Source organism: Acomys minous (assembly GCF_964271855.1).
Source record: "Acomys minous genome assembly, chromosome: 10".
Lineage (NCBI taxonomy): Eukaryota > Metazoa > Chordata > Mammalia > Rodentia > Muridae > Acomys > Acomys minous.
Genome location: NC_140491.1, coordinates 45378341 through 45400694, shown reverse-complemented (window position 1 = coordinate 45400694; position 22354 = coordinate 45378341). Strand labels below are relative to the sequence as shown.

At 44.9% G+C, this 22354-nt stretch overlaps 1 protein-coding gene and 1 pseudogene across 2 annotated transcripts in view; one reads left to right on the top strand and one right to left on the bottom strand.

Moving 5' to 3' along the window:
- Positions 1 to 22354, bottom strand: part of TNS3 (tensin 3) — a 413668-nt gene that overhangs the window by 15416 nt on the left and 375898 nt on the right. The window lies entirely within an intron of this gene.
- Positions 10951 to 11864, top strand: LOC311606526 (cancer-related nucleoside-triphosphatase-like; annotated as a pseudogene). Its single transcript has one exon. The product of its transcript is annotated as a cancer-related nucleoside-triphosphatase-like (transcript).

Here is a 22354-nt window from a genome sequence, read left to right as displayed (position 1 = left end):
ATTGTCTCCACGTTACGGATAGTAGCCTGCTCTCACAGAGTAGTCATATTTTAAAAACTGTGATTGTAACTAATATTTGTGGATGTAGAGTAAATGTAGGTATCTTTAGAGTTATTTAAACACCTAAAGAAAACACTAACTTTGAGTGAACCTGGTGCTACCTGTTAGGCCCTTCAGAGGTCAAGCACACTTCCATTTGTTGGGCAGGTTTGAGACAATCTCTATGTGGCACATGCTGGCCTTGAACTCAAGATCCTCTTACCTCAGCCTCCTGAGTGCCAGGGTTTCAGATGTTGCCTACTAAGAGCAGCCTTCAAACTCACTCAGAATTGAAGTCTGTACCAACCTGTTTGTAGACTCCCAATGCCAGGGAGATTCCCTCCTAGCTTGTACATGGTTTCTCTAATAGGTAACATCTCACAAAACAACAGCACAGTGGCATAACCCGGGCAGTGGCATCAGTTAAATCCTCAGGTCAGAACATCACCATTTACTTCTACTCATTGTGTTTGTTGGTTCCGTTACAAGTATGACCTCCCACAATGATGCCACAGGCAGGCCCATTTTTGTGTGTGTGATAGCTTGGAAATCATCAAGCCATCTAAGCCAACTGAGACCCAGTATTCATCTGTCTCCACCTCCCTAATTTTGGGATTACAAACATGTACTACCAATGCCCTGTGGGGGGGGTTGTTTGTTTTTGTGTTTGTTTATGTTTATGTTTGTGTTTGTTTTTGTGTTTGTTTTGTTTGGTTTTTCACATGGATTCTGGGGACTGAACTCAGATCTTTGCACTTGCAAGAGAAACACTTTACCAACTGAACTATCTCCCTAGCCATAGTGAGGATGTTTCCCTACTTAGTTAAGTCTGGCTCCGTGCTGGCATCTGTTAACCAACAGCTCACCTTCTGGGGAATCCAAGCAGTGGGGAGACATAAAATACATAGCCAAGGTGAGTTTCAGGCAGCACTGAATGTCGTCAGGATAAGGTGGGGAGCTTCTGGGTACACACGGAGGTGTGTGCCTTAGATTCAGCCATTGACACCGAAATGACAATGGACGCATTTCCTTGTCTGGATGTTTGGGTATCCTTGGAAACTGAAGCATGATCATAAATCTAGAAGAGAAGGGGGAAAATGTCTTCTAACAATAGCTGTACAAATTCAGACAAGTCATTTCTCCAATTACTGTTATCTGTGTAAAATAAGTGTAATCGTGACACATGCTACAGTTCATGGGTTCCAAGGATAAAATGTAGACTACAGTTGTCCAAAGTAGAACCAGTAAAAACTGCATTGACATTTGTCAGAAAAAGTTTAACTCAGCATTTGCCATCATGTTATGTTTCAGACGTTACACCCAGCGTCACCCTGTGCATGGCTCTTCTTTCTAGAAAAACAAAGAGTTAGAGTTATGCATGTGCACACACACACACACACACACACACACACACACACACACACACACACACGTAGTAATACGCTTTCAGAAAACAGCAAAAGCCGTATTGCTTTAAACCTGCATTAAGTAAATAAACACATTTCATATATAATTAATAATGTCAGTCATGCTTTCACAGGTCTTGCATGCAAAGCATATGCGTGTAGCAGATCTGATGTGTGAGAATGGGTCCTGATGCTGCTCTCAGAAAGAAAAGGAAAAGGAAGAGGCAAAGCAAGGTCACTTTCCCATCCATTCAGTGAGGGGCTGGCGAGGGAGGCTGACTTGAAGAGCTGCAGTGACAAAGTGTGTGGCAAGAGGGAGAGAGATTATAATGCCACAGGTTTTGTTATCACAGCTTCACTTCTGGGTCAAGTGTCTCCCTCGGGAGCACACAAGTGGGAAACAGGAAGCGAGCTCTCATGCACGACTTTCAGGAGCCAAACGCTATAGGTGGAAAAAAAAATGAAAAAGAGCAAACCTATGTCAGCTGGGAAACTGTCAGCTGGTGCTTAGTGACACGGTGACCCACATCCTCTGAACCTGTGATCCTGGGAAACCACATGGGTCAAGAAAGCTCCTCTACTAGTTTGTGCTGCAGGAAATGGCTTGCTGCAATTGAACGCCCTTACCTCTGCAAGATTTATCTCAGGAGACTGCTAAGAAGCTGGGCTCTGCTCATAAACACGGCTCAGAGAATGTCTAGAAACTAAACTAAATTTTATTTTCCAATTGCCCTGTGCTGGTAGCGTCCTTAACTTACGCATACTCTCTTCAGAGAATATTTCAGCTTGGGGACTCACAGGAGTTAATAATACAGTTTCATTTATATTTCAAGTGAATTTAATTACATTTATTTGGTGTGGGTGGGTGTGTGGGTAGGTGTATGGGTGTGTGGGGTGGGTGGGTGGGGGTGCCTTTGCACACACGCCCACGTTGTGAAGATCAAAAGACAATTGATCCTCTTCTTCCTCTATGCGGGTCTGAGGGCTCAAACTCAGGCTGAGGCTGGAGAGCAAGTGCCTTTACCACCTGAGCCATCTTGCTGGCCCAAGAATAAGGCTTTCTAGTTTCAAAAGCATTACACAATGCAGGTAGACATGAACCGCCGTGAACAAGAGTCAGTGCAAACGTCCACCCAGAATCAGAGCAGAGGCAATAAACCAGATGTGCACGCGGATTTTTGCAATTTTCAGACCCACAACATAAAACAATTACACTGACTTGGCAAAAGCAATAATGGATATTTAAAGCATAACGATGACGAGAGACAAACAAGATGAGGCAACGTTTTAAAACACAGTGGTAGGTTTAGAAACTAAATCTACTCCAAGCCACCAGTGCCCGTTCCTCCGTGTTTCATTAAGTTCATTGCATTTTGCTATGTAATTTCATTCTACCGCTGTTCACTTTCAGAGTCAAAGGAAGTGTGCTCCCTCCCTTTTCTAACTGAGGATGCCCTGTGTTGCCTGGGTACCTCAGTGCTTTTGCCCAGTCCTCTACATTGACACTTGTGCCTCCCGCTGAACGCTAGCCCGGCTTTTGTGCCTCCTGTGCTCTAGCCAGGCCCAGCAAGGACCACTCCCTGCCCCCCCACACCGAGGCTTCTAGCCCTGGAGGGATAATTTCTCATCCCTCTTGGCAGAATTCAATAGGCATCCAAACCCTTGCTAATGTGGCAATCATTTCTTGACACATGTCACTTTCTAAGCATTATCTTGTGTTCCTTAGAAGTGTGCATTAAAAAATGCTTTCTCCCAAGTAAATCTCTTGACTGTTCAGCTGCTTCACCAGAATGAAACAGCCATGAACTTTGATAGCTCTCAGTCACAGGCAATTGCTCTTCAAACCCTGTTTTTTTCACTCCCTGGTGACTTCTTGCTCAGTCCGTTTGAGCCCACATATTTTCACGCATCCCTCTCCATATTGCCACAGTGAACTCTCTGCTCAACAGCTCATGTGATCTGTCAAACATTTCAGCAGGAGCCTCTCAGTTGTCTTCCAAGGACAGACTGGTGAGCCCTGGCATCCTATCTGAGTCCAGAGTCCCCAGATGGTGACTTGGAATCTCTACCCTCTCGCCTCATTCCGTTGTCTCGATTTTCACCTTTTCTTTTTTCACTTTTAAAAGACACATTTGTGCTAAGTTCAGTTCCCTCATTACTTTCAAAACACAGTTCAAGGGCGTTCTTCGTCAGCACTTCTGATCACAGGATGGGTTTGCATGGACTCAGGTCTCCATCGTCCTCAGAAGAAATTCATCTCTCATCTATTCTCAGCCAGGGATTTGGCTGCTGGAGGACACTGCAGGCCAGCTTACAAATCTCACTGTGTACCTCACTAGTAACACACATGTAAGTTAGTTACAAACTTTTAAAATATTAGGATGCTTATCTGGAAAGCAAAACTACTGTGACTCTTGTTAAATTTTGGCATAGAATAGTTCAATCTAGAAAAAAATAGTAGATAAGAAGTTAAGACTATCATAAACTTTTACATATATGTCTAGGGTCTGGTGGGATCACTTGAGTAACATTACTTGCCGCACGAGCGTAAGGACCTGAGTTCGGATCCCAGTGTTAGTGTAAAAGGCAGCTGTGCTGTGTAAGCTTGCAACCCCAGCATTGGGGGCAGTCAGACACAGGCAGATTCCAGAGACTTCCTACCTAGCCAGTGCCACAAAATCACTCAATGACATGGTTTATCTCAAATAATAATAATAATAGTAATAACAACAATAATGATAAATATGGAGAGCCATAGAGGACACTAGACATTGACCTCTGGTCTCTACACACACACAAGTAAGCACACACAGGTATATCCATATATACAACACACACATGTACACACTTTTCTCCTAGATTGTCTATGAAACACTTTACTAATAATTCACATATTAATTCCACACATTAATAAAATCTGTCAGTATCCTCTGAGTGAGTCAAACGGGAGAAAAGAACCCTTGCACAGCCCAGGACCTCCCAGCATATGTGTCTTGCTGAATAAATAGACCCCAACCAGCCTGATTATCAGCACTAGAGCCTTTGTTCACCCAGCAATAAGCTGAGCATACAACTTAGTTTATACTCCACGCGGAAACCGTATCCAGGACACAGCTAACAGATGACAAGAACCAAACCATAAGGTCTCCAAACATGTAAGAATTACAGGAACTTCCTAGGAAAGAAACAACAAGAAAAGATGCTGGGGTTGTTTTACTGGCTGAGTCGACATGGTGAGCTTTTAATCCTGAAGGCACTGCTCAGATCCCCGGGTTCAGCAGAGTGGTCCGTGTTGAGGGAAGATATCCTACAGGGTGCAGCGCCCCCCTCCACTGCCTGAATCCTCATAAACACGGGGGAAAGGGGAGTAGAAGTGAATGCGTGCTGGGGGGTTGCTGCCTTCGCAGGGAGGCCATGCAAAGAGGCCCTGTGTGAGCAAGCCAAAAAAAAAAAAAAAAAAAAAAAAAAAAAAAAAAAAACCTTGTCATCCCTGCAGCTGCCTCTGAGTCCACAAGAACAGGGAAGCCAACGTATGGAGTCTGAGGAACAGGCACAGACCTCTCACCACCACACTCTGATTTTCCTTCCTCACCAGGGAAGCAACTGGGCCATGGCTGCTGTGAGTTTGTTTGGGGGGGTGGGAGCGTGCTCTTTGAAAAGCATTCCGTAAGACAGTGTCGGCATCATCCAGGGAAGTCCTACTGGGGGCCGTGCACAGTACACAGTAAGCTAGAGAGCTCAAGGAGCTTGTACTTTTTTCCGAAGTTCACACAGTTAGGGGAGCAGATGAGAATACAGCTCCAGGAGGCTGTGGATTGCGTGTCTGGGGATCCCTAAATTCAAATGTTAAAGTCCTTACCCCAAGGTGTATTCGTAGTTGAGTCCCATGAGAGATGGGTAAGATGTAACAGCAAAACAATAATTAATGGGACTAGCTACCTGAGTAAAGAGACTCCCAAAAGCCACTTGTACACACAAGGATACAGTAAGAAAGCAGTCTTCTGCAACCACGAAAAGTTCCTCACCATCATCCTACCATCATCTTCATCTTGGACAACCTACCCCCAGGAGCATAAGAATAAGTTGCCTCTTTTTTTTCCAAAACCACTCAGCCTGTGTTCCTTGGCTACGGTAGGAGCCTGAAGGTCCTCAGCCATCAGTTGGTCAGATTTCCAGTTCTGTGCTCATCACCACACCACATTAATAAGTCATGGATGATAATATTTGGACAAGTTGCAAGAGACACTGCGAAAGAGTTCAGAATCCCCGGTGTTGTGAAATGCTGTCCTGGGGACTATGCTCGCTCCCTCTTGAACTCTCTGTAGCTGTAATTACCTATAAGAGATCTACAGAAGATTGGACCCATTGTGTCTCATTAGGGATGGGATAGGGCTGTTGCCCTAAGGTCCTCCCCTTGTATGACAGTCACCATCAGAGTCCATACTCCTTTAAGTAACCCTAATTCAACACAGTAAACTGGACTTGGGTGGCATTGCTTCCTTCTTCTGTCACTGGTACTCTTATCTGACGGGGGACGGGGGGAGTAGATGTTTATTCACATCATGTGACTTGTTCGAACGGCACCCAGGAATGCCTCTTGCTTCAGTGAACTGGCAGCCCTGAGGTTGGAATTAGTCCACACAGACGGCAGAATGAGCAGACAGGTCCCTCAGCACCACCCCTGCCAGGCCTCTGCGAACCATCATGGACAAGCACTGTATCCTATTTCTATCTGAAGTAGCTCCTGGCTTGCCCTCAGCCTGGCTCCACCAGCTCCGTGGTGAGACAACATGAGAAAAACAAGGAGCTCCTCCACAGAAGTCCTGGCCACGAGCAGTTGGAAGTGCTACAGTCAAACTGACCGTTTGACCATAATCCTTTTTCTACAGCTATTAAAAGCTAGAACACTGTGGCGAACGCCAATGAGAAGAAACCTAGAAAAGGATGCAGGCAGAGCTTCTGATTTTTGAGGGTAGGGTGGGAGTACTGGGAATGGAACGGCAGCCACATATCTGGGAAATGGGGCACCTGCTTGTAAAGCCTCAGACACAACAAATGCTTGGGAGAATGCAGGCAATCAAAGGAAACTGGAGCAGGCTGTTCACAGGGATGGAGTCAGGAGCTGCGCCCTGGGTGGCAACGTCAGGAAAGCGTTCTGCAAGGCTGGAGCTGGCTTGGAAGGGAAGCTCGCCACTGCCGAGAATGTACTGTTCTTTGAGCCATTTCCTTTAACAACTTGGAAGGGATAATAATTAATATAAACAGTAGTCACCAGACTTGGCAGCAGGAGGAGAATCTTTGAAGAGCACAGGCTTTGCCGCCAGGCTCCTTCGGTGCTTCTCCTCAGCTGCTTAGTGTGACCCGGGAGACATTAGAGGGACACTGGGAGCCTCACTGCCCTCATCTGTAACACCAGCAGATACCTGCTCGCAGAGCTCTTAACATGCTGGCTTGCCTCGTGAGTAGAGAGAGAGCACACATGCTCCCTATTACTCTTTGGAATAACTTTACGATCTATAGTCGGTGATTTGAAAAGACCTAGAAGAAATAGCAACCCAAGCTGATAGATTCCAGGAAAACCTCCACCTTTCAAGGAACTTAAAGCCACAAGGAGTTCCTTCTGAAATCATAAAAAAAAAAAAAGGCTTCCAAATGATATTATGAGGTGAACAGATGTCACATTTATTTTTACCAAGCAAGCTTCGTTCTGTTTTCGAAGTAGAGTTACTATACACCATGAAAGTAAGTAACAGAAAGACTTCTACAGAGTAACAACTGAAATAAATAAAAGATCATTCAAAGGGGACGAAGAGGAGGCTCACAAGTTAAGAGATCCAGCTGCTCTTCTAGAGGACCAGGGACTGATTCCCAGCCACCCACATGGCAGCTCACATGTGTTTGTAACTCCAATTCCAGAGGGTCTGATGCCCTCTTCTAGACTCCTAGGGCATGGGGCATGCACGGATGTGGTGCACATATATGCATGCAGGCAAAGCATCCAAACACAGAAAAACTCTTTAAAATAGTTCCCAAGTAGAATTCTAATACCAAGACTGGATGGGGGGAGAGGGATGGCATCTGCTTAATACAGGGACCAGTCCTCATTTCAAAGACATTTCCCTTAACTTGCACACATTAGGTGGTTCGCAGAAAGACTATGTAGGAGAGGGAGGAAGAGGAAAGAAGGGACAGAGGAGACCCCCCTCCCAGCATCACACGGTGGTCTGATGTTCTAAGAAAACTATGGTCAGTACAACATGAAATATAGATATTATACTGGAAAAAGTAAAAAAAAAAATTAGTTCATTTGTGTATTTGACTATCTGGGATGCAATCTGAGGACACCTGATTGAAGTATCATTTTTGTCAGAATCAGACAAAATCGTCCCGCATGTCAGGGAGGTGAGGGCCTTCTGTCTGCCCATCTCACAGAAGTACTTTTACATGGAAGGTCTAAGTCCCCGAAGGAGATGCCTTCCCCTGTGCTCTGCAAGCCTAGCATATAGGTGCAGGTTTGTGAGCTAAGTTGATCTTCTGCATTCTGCAAGACTGAAAAGTCCAAATTGGACACCCCAATGGTCTGCTTCCTCTCTTAGGCAAGAGCTTCATCAAAAGACAGGTGCCCTGGGTGAGATGTTTCCCCAGCAGGGCAGGGACTCCACCAAGACCTACCACTAATGTCCAAACCAACGACTTCCACGAGTACCTCGGTGTCTCCCTTTGCTTTTGAAGCATTCCCATTGGTCCAACTCCCCCTGAAAACCACCATAGCTACTGCAGGTCATAGATTCATTTTGCAGTGATACTCTATTTCTAATTATTATGGTGCTTTGGGAAATTTCTCTTTGGTTATTTAGATTAAAGACAAATTAAAAACCCAAAGATAGGAAGTGAGTAAGACATTGAGGCAGTTGAGGATCTGAGAAGATATTGGCACTAGCAAGTAGTTCTTGAATGTTCTAATAATCATGTCTAGAAAAATGAGACCACAAAGCCACAGCAACACAAAACCAGTTGATTCCTGATGCAGAATCAGCCAAGATTGAGCCCGCAGCACAGAGGCCTCTGAGGAAGTGGGCTCCTAGGGAGCAGAGGACATGGACCACAGCACCCACTGCTGACCACACCAGAAAGGCTCCTGTGCTAGAACTGTGAGAGACATAATAAGCCTGTGCCCCATCTGTCTTCCTGAGCAGTAATGGGGGCGTGGATTCGCTAACTCAGGGCAGGAGCCAAAGGCAGCAGAGTAGGAAAAATGAGAAACCAGAGATCCGAGATTAAACAGAGACTAACGGTATGTGAGGCTGAAAGGGGAGAGATGGGTGTGGGGGAAGGTGCTAAGCTCCTGGACCTGTCACAAAGCTGGGGCTTGGGAAAGCATTCTGCAGAATGCAGAAATGACCTTCCGATGGACTTGTCCAATTAAATGAATAGAAGGATGGGACAACGGAGAGGATAAATGGCCTCACTGTTTTTTATTACTGCTTCCAGTAAGAAATGAAATGATCATCTTTAGATAAAACAAGCTTAGAGCTGGCAGATCCACCCCACAAGGACTGCTCATACAATCCTACAGAATAGAAGGAAGGGACAGAACTCCACCACAGCCCAGTGTGACCAACCACTGTTGTGTACCACGTTCCTACGCCAGATTCATCCTTCTGCTTGGGAAAGGCCCATAGTAGCCACAGTCTGCACTCTGATCATTAGTATTGCTATGAAGGGCAGTCCTGTCTCAATGGTACCTAAGTGAACATTTTACTAGCTGTAATAGGATGCATCTGGTGGAGGTAAGGGCTGACCATCTCAGCAGAAACAACTGGTGTGTTGAGAATTTCAGGTGATATTGCTAAATGGGGTGCAGTTTCTGCAAAGGCCAGACTTCACACATGCAGGTGAGACAAAAGAGACACTCAGGGGGTTTCTCCCCACTTCTGAAGAGCTCTTTTAGGGGTCTCTAACTCTACCCCATCTATCTCCTTGCTGGACCCCCATACTTACTATTCTATCCCAGAAATCCATGTGCTTAGTCATCCTTTCATGGACGTACTGTTCTTTAAGTAAAATTATCTACACTTTGATCATTTTGTTCCCTTGTGAGAAGAGTGAACGCATGTAAGTTTAATAAAGATCTTTTTTTCTCTCTCTCTTGTATTGGTTTGGTTCCTAGATGAAGCTAGAGACCCTATCAGAAGCCTCAGGCCAAGAGTGGAAGTGACCTCGGGTCCTCTGCATATTCTATTTGTAGGAAGTGCTGGCCTGTCTGCAGATTCTTGCCTTCACCAGCCCTCAGGCACGGAGGAAAACCAAGTCTCATCCTCATCGTGAGAAGGTCAAGGCTTAGCCTTGGCTGACTGTGTGGTGTTTGGAAACTTTCAGGGCTATGGGGCTCACTGAATTCAGTACCGGCTTGTTTCTCTTCAGTTATTTATTTGTTGTCTTCTCCCCGACTTCAGGGAGATCCACCCCCATCTGTGGTGCTGAGGAGATGCTGGGGTCCAGTCTACACATTGTTCTGTGGTAACCTGAAGGCTGGCATCCAGAAAGAGCCAGACATTATGCAATGCATCCTTGGCCTTGCAGTGAATCACACTGGTGAGTGTCCTCTGAACTGAGTCACACAGGGAACTTTACAAACTTCCTGACACAGCAAAAAGACACCCACCACTTGCTAGCTTATCACCTCTGCCAGAGAAGTCCTGATCTTCATACTGTAGTTTCCTAAAAGTATAAACCACTCTAAATTTGCCTGCATAGTAAAATTAATTCAAGAATTTCAGATGAAAAAGATAATTCTTAGAGCACAGCTTCTGGTTTCTTGATGATGCCAGGTATCATAAATAATGTCACAGGTACGTGTATTCCTTAAAACAATTCTAGAGTCAGGTATGACTTTCACACGGACTCTGGTGCCTCATATTTGACCATGTCCCCTGGAGGGGGAGACCTGGTGGCACTCAGAGGAAGGATAGCAGGTTACCAAGAAGAGACTTGATACCCTATGAGCATATACAGGGGGAGGAAATCCCCCTCAGGAACAGTCATAGGGGAGGGGAATAAGGGGTAAATGGGAGGGAGGGAAGAATGGGAGGATACAAGGGATTGGATAACCATTGAGATGTAACAAGAATAAATTAATAAAAAATTAAATAAATAAATAAAACAAAAAATCTAAACATTTAATAATTTTTGTTTTATTCTCTTAGCTCTGCTTTACCAAAAGCAAAATAAAAACAACTCTCAGATCTTAATTTGAAATATCCATACTTAAGTCATTTTTTTTCTAACTTTTTGACCTTATGGGCAAGGCTTCCTAGTAGGGCATGTCACCTACCCCAGTATTGATCTACGTATGGTCCAACAAGATCTGTGGGCAGGTGTCAAAACCACAAAGGATTTGCTCTCCACTGAGCACTTCCCTCTCACATTTAACTGAACATTTGATTTGAGAAGGCAAAGCCTTAAAAATGTAGGTGACTGCAACCCCTACCATGTTGCATAGCACATGTTCCTTACTGGGCCTCCAGAGTTCACAAAACAACCTTGATCCTGAAAGCCAATGAGGTCCTGCGATCCTCGGGGTGCCTCCTGGTTGATTTTACACACTCGAAGGCAGGCAGGGAGGGAGGAGGCTAGGATTTGATGTCCTCACCCTGTCTGTCTGGTGCAGGGCATGGGGGAAGAAAGGGGGAAGGGAGGATCTGTCCAGAGTTGGGTCACAGCCTCCACCTGGAAAGCCCGAGTGGACCAGTACGTGGTGGACCTGACTTCCTTTGAGCAGTTGGCGCTACCTGTCTTAAGAAGTACAGGTCCCAGCTGTGGTCCTGGACACAGAGTGTGTGTATCATCGATGAGACTGGGAAAATGGAGCTGTTCAGCCAGCCTTTCATGCAAGCAGTCCGCCAGACGCTGTCAATGCCAAGCACTATTGTCCTTGGCACCATCCCAGTTCCCGAAGGGAAGACACTGACCCTGGTGGAAGAGATCAGGAACCAGTGTGACGTGAAGGTGTTCAATGTGGCCAAGGAGAACAGAAATAACCTCTTGCCAGGACCCGTGTGCAGGGCAGCCGGACCTGAAGCAGCAGCTGCCCCGGTCCAGCTGTGCCTGCTGGTCACTGCCTGTCCAGGATTGCTATCTAGCACCGACGGGCCTTGTACCCTCCATCCAAGAGAGCTGAGCAGCTACTTTCCTTCAGATTTGCCCAGTACCCAGTGGGCCGTGAGCAGCCAACAGTACACTGTGTCCTGTATATGCTCTCGAGGCTTCTGTCTATATCCGCAGGTGAAAATGAGTCTTCCAAGTCTTATGTGGGATTTGCTTCTGTCAGGGTTTATAATATCTGGGGCTGAGAAGATAGAGTTCATATCCTCTTCGACTTTGTGTGCTGTAGGTGCAGCCGAGAGCAATAACAACTGATTCTCTTCAGTTATTTCCAAAGGAAAAAAAAATGTTTTCCTCTTCCTCTCCTGCTTATTACTTTGCTTATTGCCTAATAAAAATGGAAATAAAATAGCAAAAGAAGTTAGTTGAAGATATAGGCAAAGAGTCACAAAGATTTATCAAATTCCAGAGGTTGCCTTCAGAGCAAGATTGCTGTGGGTGTAGATACTGTACTTCCGGCCCTGGTAGAGTTGATTATCCCGGATGATGACCTCAGTCAGCATCAATCTTATCAGGGTACTGCCTTCTGAGGACGAGTGAATGGAACATGGATGTTGTAGTTTCCATTCTGCTGCTGTGATACAACACTCTGGCCAAAAGCAACTGCAGGAGAGGAAAGGATTTATTTGGCTCAGACTTCTAGTCTTAAACCGTCATGGGTGGAAGTCATAGCAGGTACTCCCTTGGCCTGCTGCTCACAAGGCTTCTTTATACAGCTCAGGACCACCTGCCTAGGGAATGGTGTCGCCCACAGTGGACTGGGCACACTTGCGTCAGTTAACGAACAAGACAATAACCCCATAGACATGGCCACAGGCCACTGTTCTAGGTGATTCCTCTGTTGAAACTTTCCTCTCAGATGAGCCTATGCTTGTCAAGTTAATAAAGGTAACTAGGACAATGGGGTAGAGTAGGGATTTTTTAAAAATATCCTTCAGCTTGATTGTATTTGAGATTCCAGACCCTACAGTGCTCCTGGCTTCCTGAGTTCAAAGTATTAGCGGACTCAGACTGGAGAATTAGGGCCATGTGGGACAGATGCATCTAAACACATTTCCGCTGATCTTCTAAGAAGGAGGAAGGAAGATTTGACTTGAAATGAGCTAATCTTCTGCTGTGTTTTTTAAAAAGAACTCACCTTAATGGAAACACTGATTTAATTTTCCGAGCACAACAGTAGTTGATGACATCATGGCTCAGGCAAGTAAAAAGGTGCTGCGCCGCATAGTTTTATGTCAACTTAACACAAGCCAAGTCATCTAAGAGGAGGACTGTCAATAGAGAAAATGACTCTAAGCAAGCCTGTGGGGAACTTTCTTAATTCATGATTGTGGGTGTTTGCCATCCCTGGGCTGGTGATCCTGGGTTCTGTAAGAAAGCAGGCTGACAAAGCCAGAGGGAGCAGGCCAGTAAGCAGCATCCCTCCACTGCCTCTGCATCAGCTCCTGCCTCTAGGTTCCTGTCCTGTTTGAGTTCCTGCCCTGACTTCTATGATGATGAACTATCATATAGAACTATAAGCCAAATAAACACTTTCCTCCCCAAGTTGCTTTGGCCATGGTGTTTCACCATAGCAATAGAAACCCTAACTAAGAAAGATGTCTTCTGAGTTTTCAAGCATGGAAAAGAATAGGAGCTAAATTTTAACAATGTAGTCCTTAGCCAATTAGAAAGAGATTTGGGCTGCCCACAAACCTTTGATGGCTTTTGCCTATTTACAAACTGAAGCTAAGAAGGGGAGATGCTTTCGCTGGCATTTTTCTGGTCTATCAGCTGTGGGCTTCTGCATCACTAGCTGTGTGCAGCTGGCTGATCCCAGCCCACTGACCACTCCCGTTCTAACTGTGACCACATTTTCCTCTACAAAGATGTGCATTGTTAGAAGTCTCTTGCTCGAAAGCATCCCAAGCAGGGGTAGAGAACCCCGACTTGTACACTGCAAACAGTCGCCAAACAGCCAGCACCCTCACAGCATACAGACAGCTGACGTACCCTGGTTCCCTCCGGGTAGTAAGCAAGGAGCTTGCTAATGACCACCTGAAAGCACCCTCTCTTTTCCAATCTCCATAGTTAGGCCTGTTAAAAAACACTACTGATGTTGCTTCAGGAAAAAAAAAAAATCTTCAAATAAGACCAAGGCAACTTGTGTGACTAATGCTGGTTCAACTGAAAATCCCCAGCTAGCCTGCGTATCAAGATAAACTCTTGCAAGGTGCCGGAAGAAAAAGCAAATATTTTGACCATGAAAAGACCCTCTAAAATAACAAACGTCAAAGCCTGGGCCTTGTCAGGCAACTTCACTTATCAGAGGGCACAGAGGCAACCAGGCTATTTTTCTCAGTTCTCCAGTTCATTTACAAGGGACTGTATCAAAGGAGCCGTGGGTGACAAGGTAATGGTCTCAAAAAGGAAAGCACTAAGACACATAGAACATTTGCTTTAAGTAGAATTGCTTCTCAGTTAAGTTTGAACTGTGGTGTTCTAACCCAGCCTCTTCTCGGAGCCTGGATGCAGAATAGTTTGTGCAAGGGACGGGGCACTTCAGCGCAGGAGTGGCCTGATCTTAAGGACATTTTCAAACAACTTGAGGCGGTCCTGAGCATTCTTTCCTTTTCCATCACGCGGGTCTGTTTTTTCTGGGGGCTTTGGTTGAGTTACTTAGGCTAATTTCAAATCTCAAACACATGTTTATAGTATCTGGTTTAACTGCCTACTTAGAATTATTTAATCCTCCAGCAAAGATAGGAAGGATTTAAGGATTTAATGCGTGCAGGAATTGCTCACGTTAATTCATTCCATGTGTCCCTGAACACCTCCTGCTGTCCTCTGTGCACCGGAGCCCCTCTGTGAACTGGAAAGGGGTTCGTCAGTGCAATCCATAACCCTGGTAATTAAACTTGATTTTAATGTGAGCCATAATCAAAGGAATTATGCATGAGTCACCACACTGTTTTATTTCTCAACACACTCCAGTAAAGTAAGATTGTTTGTTGTCCCATATCAGAACAGAATAAACTGTCACACTGGCCACCGGGCCCCAGCTTAGGCCAGGAATATGTCCTCGGGCTTCCATGAGCATCGTTATGATAGGGAGAGCCAAGATAGGAGTTCTTCCCTGCGTTCTCCTGCAGAAAACACAGATGCCGGTGTATCACATTGCCTGCCCTGGCAGACATCTGCTAAGTCAGTGTGAATCCCCTGCACTTGGTACTTCTATACGATGGACTCTACATGGGGTATTTCTATAGGCTATATCCCTGCATTTTGGTATTCCATAGGGTGGATCTTTGATAGTTCTATAGTATCTACAGATACTATGTAGATAGTATGTATGATGACTTTTGTCACTTCCTGGTGGCTTATACCATTTAGCTCCAATTTCCTTTTTTTATCTGGAATTTTATGGTATTTCCATCCATAAAGGGTGGTTCCTCTTGCCCACAGTAGGCGTGCATGGGTCTAGCCTTATTTTCTTGATTCTGTCTATCTTCCAGTTGCAAATATTCTACTATGTATTGACCTAAGACATGTGGGTATTTTATGTTTTTCATTGCTGTTTTGTCTTGACTTTGAGAGAAGTAGGGCATAAAGCTAGGCCTTCTCATAGTAAAGCAGGTAAGTGCTCTCTACCACTGAGCCAGCATTCCAGATTTTAGTGAAGATTTTCAGTGACCACAAGGAACAACACAAAGCAACACAGAAAGAGAGCAGAAAAGGAGAGGGAGGGAGCAGGAAGAAGAAAATGAACAGGGAGGAATGTCAGTAGTTAGATGTCACCTTTCTGTAGTCCTAACCTCCAATGCCGACTCTCCAAAGGCTGCCTCTTCTGTCCACGTCATTGCTGCCTGTCACCAGACTTACTCAGGTCTGGACAGACACTTGTGTTCAGATGATTTACTTGACTTTCTCCTTTTAAACTGGCCCCATGGATTAGCTCTTCATCTTAAAAGTAGATTTATCAAAAAACATCGAGGAACATGCAGCCATTTCTTCAAATTTTGAAATCCAAGGACAGAGTAATCTGCAGTCACTGACATGTGGTGTACATCTCGTTCTAGAGCCAGTGAGCTATGTAGGAACCATTACCCGAGGCTCAGTACCTTCCCCAGGACCCAGGACCAGGAAGAGGAAAAACAAAACAAAACAGAGCCTGGGTTCATATCTTCCTACCTTCAGCCCAGACCTCCTGACAGTTCCACCTGCCTTCTAGAATGCTCACGCCAGAAAGAGTGAGCAGCAGGCCAAGTCCACAAAGCACATGGAAACCAAAGCAAAACTGCAGTTGCGATAGCTAGGTACAGGCAAAGCAAGAATTCATGGGATGTGGGTAGTAACCCAGTCATGGTAAGATAAAGAAAGGCCCATGAAAGGCAGCAAAAGCACATTTGTGAAGTAGAGGATTCAACAAAATAAAGATGAGAACTCTTGCCCAACCAGTCTTAGCAAAACTCTTATCAAAATCTCAAGAATGTTTTTAGAGATGAGCAAGTTAATTCTTCAGTGTGTATGGAAAAGGCACAGAGCCTTACAGCTAAAACAATTCTAATAAACCTGTGGAGACATTGCTTTCTAATATAAACTTAAGACATAAGTTAGATAATCAAGGCAATTGGTGTATGATGGGTATATTTATGTGTATGCTGTATAATATTAATATACTAATACATTTTACATGTTATGTATGTATTATTTACTTCTCAGTTGCTGTGATAAAACAGTATGAATAATACAACTAATAGAATAAAGAGTTTATTTTGGTTTATAATTCCAAAGGCTTAGAGTCTATAATGGCAGCAGACAACAGGCTCAGAAGCAGGAACAGGAAGCTGAGAGCTGAGAGAGAGAGAGAGAAAGAGAGACAAACAGACAGACAGACAGACAGACAGACAGACAGATAGACACAGACAGACAGAGACAGAGAGAGAGCAAAACAGAGACAGAGACAGAGACAGACAAACAGACAGACAGACAAACAGACACATCATGAGGCTTTTACTCTCAAAGCCCACCCCTGATGATGTTCTTCCTCCAACAATGCCATACCACCCAAACGTCTTCAAACAGTGCCACCGTCAGGGAACCAAGTCTCCAGACACCCATGGCTCTGGGGACTTTTCTCGTTCCAAACACCACAGTGTCTTAATGCAGATGTTGACAGAACATGATCTGCGGCCTTGTTAGCATTGGGGGGATTATAAGGAATAACTAGACACCAGTACACACCCATGAAAACAAAGCACAAACAATAAGTGTTGGTTAGGATGAAAAGAGACAGGCACTCTCAAGCATCGGGGCTGGGATTTCAAATTGATCCAGCCACCTTGGGCATGGGATTTGGGAGTTCCCTGAGACATTAAATATAACCTTACCATATAACCTAGGAATTCTACTCTGCCCTCAAAAGAGACGACAACATGTGGGCACATAAAACTTGTGTGGAAATGTTCAATGTACATTAGTCATTTTACTAAGGTTTATAAGCAACGTCTGTGAGTTGTCAGATGGATAAACAAAGTGTGTGTTCAGGCACAGAGATATAGTGGATTGGACTGAGTATAGGTATTAGAACACAGATGAACCAAAATACATTTTACTAGATGTCATATGCAAGGCTGCATACTGTATGATTCCTTTTCTCTTCTTTCCTATGGATTTTTAATTTTTTTATTTATTTAATCACTTTACAGCCTGATCCCAACACCTTCCCTCCTCTCCTCCCAGGCCCACCCTCATGCACCTATCCCGCCCCATGCACATCTCTCCTTCTCAGAGAACAGGAGGTCCCCAAGGGGTACCAACCCACCCTGGAACCTTTAGTCACAGTAGGACTAAGCACACCCTCTCCCACTGGGGTCTAACAACACACACGAGCCAGGTGTGGTGGTACACGCCTATAATCCCAGCACTCAGGAGGACAAGGCAGGTGGACCTCTGTGAGTTTGAGGCCAGCCTAGTCTACAAAGAAAGTTCTAGGATAGCCAAGGCCACACAGAGAAACCCTGTCTCAAAAAACCAAAAACAACAACAACAACAAAACACAGCCCAGCTAGGGGAAGGTCATCAGCATCCTTAGTCATTAGGGAAATGCAAATCAAAATGACTCTGAGATTCCATTTTACACCTATCCGAATGGCTAAGATCAAAAACTCAAGTGACAGTACGTGCTGTCGAGGATGTGGGGAAAGAGGAACACTCCTCCATTGCTGGTAGGAGTGCAAACTTGTACAACCACTTTAGAAATCAATCTGGTGCTTTCTCAGAAAATTGGGAATAATTTCTGTGTTATAAGCCTGACCAGATTTCTAAACTGAGACATTATTTGCCATGCCTTTCTGGGTTCTGTCATGAGACTTAGCTGAGAAGTCTTTGAGTCTGTAACTCATAGCCTTTACAGCCCGGTGTACAAAGGATGCACAGAAAAGGCACATGACACATGTGAACCAGTAATTCATCCATAAAGACATTTTTATAATCAAGACTGAATTCAAGCATTTATTTTTTTTTAAAGGCACTCGTGAGGGGATGTTGCTGACGTGCCAGTGTTTAAAATGTATTCAGTGTTAATGACAATATGAGTTTTCTTTCTGTCTGGGGATCCTCTTCTATTTTATCCTGCTGTCCAAGTTTTTGTTGTTGTTTGGGGTCTTGAGGCCAGAAAATATGCTTCTCTTATGCTTCTGATGAGTTAGAAGTGGTGTGGGAGGGTTTTGGAAGGACAGGAAAAGCCCCATCCATCCACTTGCTCTCATGGACCCTCACTGAGAGCTGCCAGTGCTGTAAAAGTAAATAAACACAGGACAAGTCAGACTTTCGTCTGGGGAGCTTTTGACCTTTCCTGACTTCCCTGTTAGACCTTGCCATCTTGCTTATGTTTGTCCTAATCTATTTGGTCTGGAGCTTGGGCTGGACAGCTCCTGACTCCAGGGGATTGTGAGACATGAGCCGGGCCTCTTCCAGAGCGGACTGAACGGCTCCCATGTGGCTCAGCCTGGAGGTCTTTGTTATGATCCTACTTGACCCCAGAGGTCCAGCTCAAAATAGTTAATGATGCTGTGCCCGCAGCACTGATTACTTGGTCTGTGGTGCAGGGGGCCCTACAGTATTTCTCGGAAGTCTTCAGGCTTGAGAGCCATTGAGATCAATTTCTTTGTTTAAAAAAATAAAAAAGTTTTCTGTATTATTAAGAACTTTTTACCTGTATTCAATGAAATATGATTATATCTACTCTCCATTTGTCTCCTCCAGCTATTCCCCTGTCCCAACAATCAGCTCTCCTCCTCCCAACTTTATCTTTTCTTCCTTGGAGGAGTTGAGGTGGGGATGATCTACTATGTCCAGTTAGTGCTGCGCAGATGTGCACAGATGTGGAACCCTTCACTGGAACGTGGGAAACTTACCAGTGAGGGGTGAGGCCTAAGAGACCACCTACCATAGCTATGCTGAAGCTTTGGCTAGCTTGACCTTGTACGGGTCTTGAGCAGGTAACCACAGCTGCTATAAGGTCATGGCCTCAATAGCCATGCCATGTCCGGAAGACAACATTTCACAACACTCCTCACCATCTTGTGGCCCCTACACTCTTTCTACTTTCTCTTCTATGTTGTCCCCTAAGCCTTCCTGGTGGTAGAATTAATATAGATGTCCCATTTGGGCCTGAGCACTGAGTCTCTTACTCTCAGCACTTTGGCCATTTATGAATATCTCCATTGGCTACTGTCCACTGCAAAATAAAAAATAAATAAATAACCAGAAAGTTTATCTCACTAAGGTTGTGAGCACCCCAGGTCTAATGGTATAACCATCAATACTCAGAAGGTGATTTGACAGCATGACAATTGAGCAAAATAATAGCATCAGGGTAACCTCGGGTTTATAAACTCCAAGGCATAGGCTTTTGGTCAGGATTAGAGTACCAGGCATGAAATTCTCCCCTGTGGAGCAGGCCTTAAATCCAATGAGAAAGTGGCTAACTATCCTTTAGCATCCATGCCACTATTGCACCAATAAGCACACCCTGCCTGCTGGACCATTGTCACAGAATGCAAGGTCCAATGCTAGGTAAAGCCATTGATGTCTTTTCTCCTCTAAGAGCTTCCATAACGTCTTCCTGTACTGTGAAAGCCAGCCAGCAGAGGGATGTTTCCTAGTCCTTTTGACCAGTCATATTCTCTCTGAGTTGCCATTTTCACGTGTCTAATTTATGTGATAACCCTAACTGGGAAAAATGGGGGAACTCTATTCCTGATACTCTTGGGTCTGGACTTCAATCCAATCTTCTCATTAAAGAAGAAAGTGTGTGTGTGTGTGCGTGTGTGTGTGTGTGTGTGTGTGTGTGTGTGTGTGTGTGTGTGTGTAAGATGAAAATTCAGGCTACTCTAAAATTTATTGACACACAGAGAGGAAGCCTCTCACTAGACGCACAGGCGTGGTTCGTGAGAAGGGTGGTAAATAGGTCACCCATTTGCAGAAGCAGGAAGTATGGAGGCTACAAAAATGAAGAGCAGAGAAGGAAACAGGAGATGGTTTCCCAGGGCCACCAGGATGCCACCTGTCATAAACTGGGCAACTCTTCTTCCTAAAGGAGCAGCTACAATTGTCCCACAGTGCATTTTCTATCTTGAAGAACCAGGGAAACACCAAGTTTAAATCTTGAATAAGTTGTATCTGGCATCTTTCAAGAGAATGAAAACCAAGCAAGCAAAAAACAAACAAACAAACAAACAAACAACAAAACCCAGATACTCAGTTATAGAAAGAAACACATTGAGGGGGTGGAGGCAGGCCGAACTTACCACTTAGCTAAGACGAATCCTCCTCTGCGAGAGTTATTCCAACTGTATGTTTCACATAACAAATCCAGTGCATTTTATGGCTTAAAAAGGCTTAGTGTTGGCTAGGCAGTAGTGGCACACACGTTTAATCAAAGCCCTTGGGAGGCAGAACAGGTGTGTCTCTCTGAGTTTGAGGTCAGCCTGGTCTACACAGAGAAACCCTATATTTAAAAAAAAAAGCAAACAAAAATGAAAACAAACAAACCAAGGTTTAGTGTTGCCTGTTTAGTATGTGTTAGAGACTGAATTCTCTGCTCTATTGTGCTGTGTGCCTCTTATCTTTAAAGCGGTGTCAGAGCTGAGAGGACTAATCTGATTGCACACTGGATGTGCAAATACTACTACAGTCCAAACTGCAACTCGACCTCTCATCCAGAGCCAGTGCTGGGAGGGGTGACCTGATGAGAGAGATGCTCAGGCAAGGACTTGTGAATAGAGTGTCACTGTGTAAAGAAAGTTCCAGAAGCTTAGTTCTTCTGCAAGGTGAGGAAGAATCCCTCTGCTGGCCCATAAGCAGCTTCACAAGCCCACCTCCAGGTTGCTTAGCAACCTCTGAAGTCATCACCTGCCACCACCACCAAGGGACCAGGATAAAAAAGACAAATGTCCATCCTTTGCGCTCTCTCTCTCTCTCTCTCTCTCTCTCTCTCTCTCTCTCTCTCTCTCTCTCTCTCTCTCTCTCTCTCTGTGTGTGTGTGTGTGTGTGTGTGTGTGTGTGTGTGTGTGTGTGTGTGTCCTTGGGGCACCTCTTCCTTCTCTCCCCATGCTTCTACAGTAAATCTCATACCATGTAGGCTGTGTGGTGCATATCTAACACCCTTCCGGCGGGTGGATGCCACAATTAAGCACAAATGGGGCCCTCAGCAGACACTGAGCATGCAACCACCTTGGTCTTAGACTTCTGGCTGGCACAACTGTTAAAAAGTGATTTCTTTTCTAAATAAGTTAACCAGGCTGAGGTATTCTGTTATAGTCTCACAAAGCTGACTAACTCTGTTTATGGCACTTGCATCTTATTCCAACAAAGAATATTGTCTGTCTTGTCCTAAAGCTGGCCTCAGTGACACAGCGCTCCAGTCTCAGTTACCCAGGAGCTGAAGCAGGAGAATGACTCAGTTCAAGAACTACCTGTGTTTTACAGTGAGTTCAAGGCCAGCCTGGGCAACTTAGTAAGACCTATCTCAAAACTAAACGAGAAAGGGTGGCTGGGTTGTAGCTCAGTAGTCAGGTGCTTTTCTATAAAGACCCTGGTTCCCTGGTTCCAGTCCCCCACGTTACATTAATGCTGGGATATCAAAGTGAAAGACTTCATTTGTGCAATTTACAGCCTCTGTTGTCCAGTGTCGTCAATTTATGGAGAAAAAAAAAAGAGCCAAGAGCTGGGCAAGCAATAGTGTTGCGGCCTCTACACACTAACGCCCAGGCAGCTGTTCCCAGAGCTGGGAGAGAAGGGGGCTGCAGACCAAACTGGCGCATTGGGTGTGGATTCAGAGCTGCCTTCCCCTTGACACTTCAGCCCAACCACATTTATTTCCATACAACCTCAGCGGGACAAACAGAGAAACTAGTTAAACACACAAAGGCTGTAACTCGCAGAACCAGAAAGGGATCAGAGTCGTTAGAGAGTACGTTGTCATGGGAAATATTGACAGATCTGCACACAGGAAAGTTAAAGTGTCTTTACAGTGAAAATACTTGCCGCAAATACAACAAAAGGAACATTCTGGGGAAGTTGGATCTGCCGTGATGTTAATGAGGCATGAGTTCAAAACAGTCTGCATGCAAGGGTTCATTCCACGGCCACGGGAGAGCCTAGCCACGGCCACGCAAGAGCCCAGCCACGAAGATGTACATTCCTCATTCTCTATTATTTTTCGACAGAGGACTCCCTAAAGTTCATAAGCTTCAGAAAGC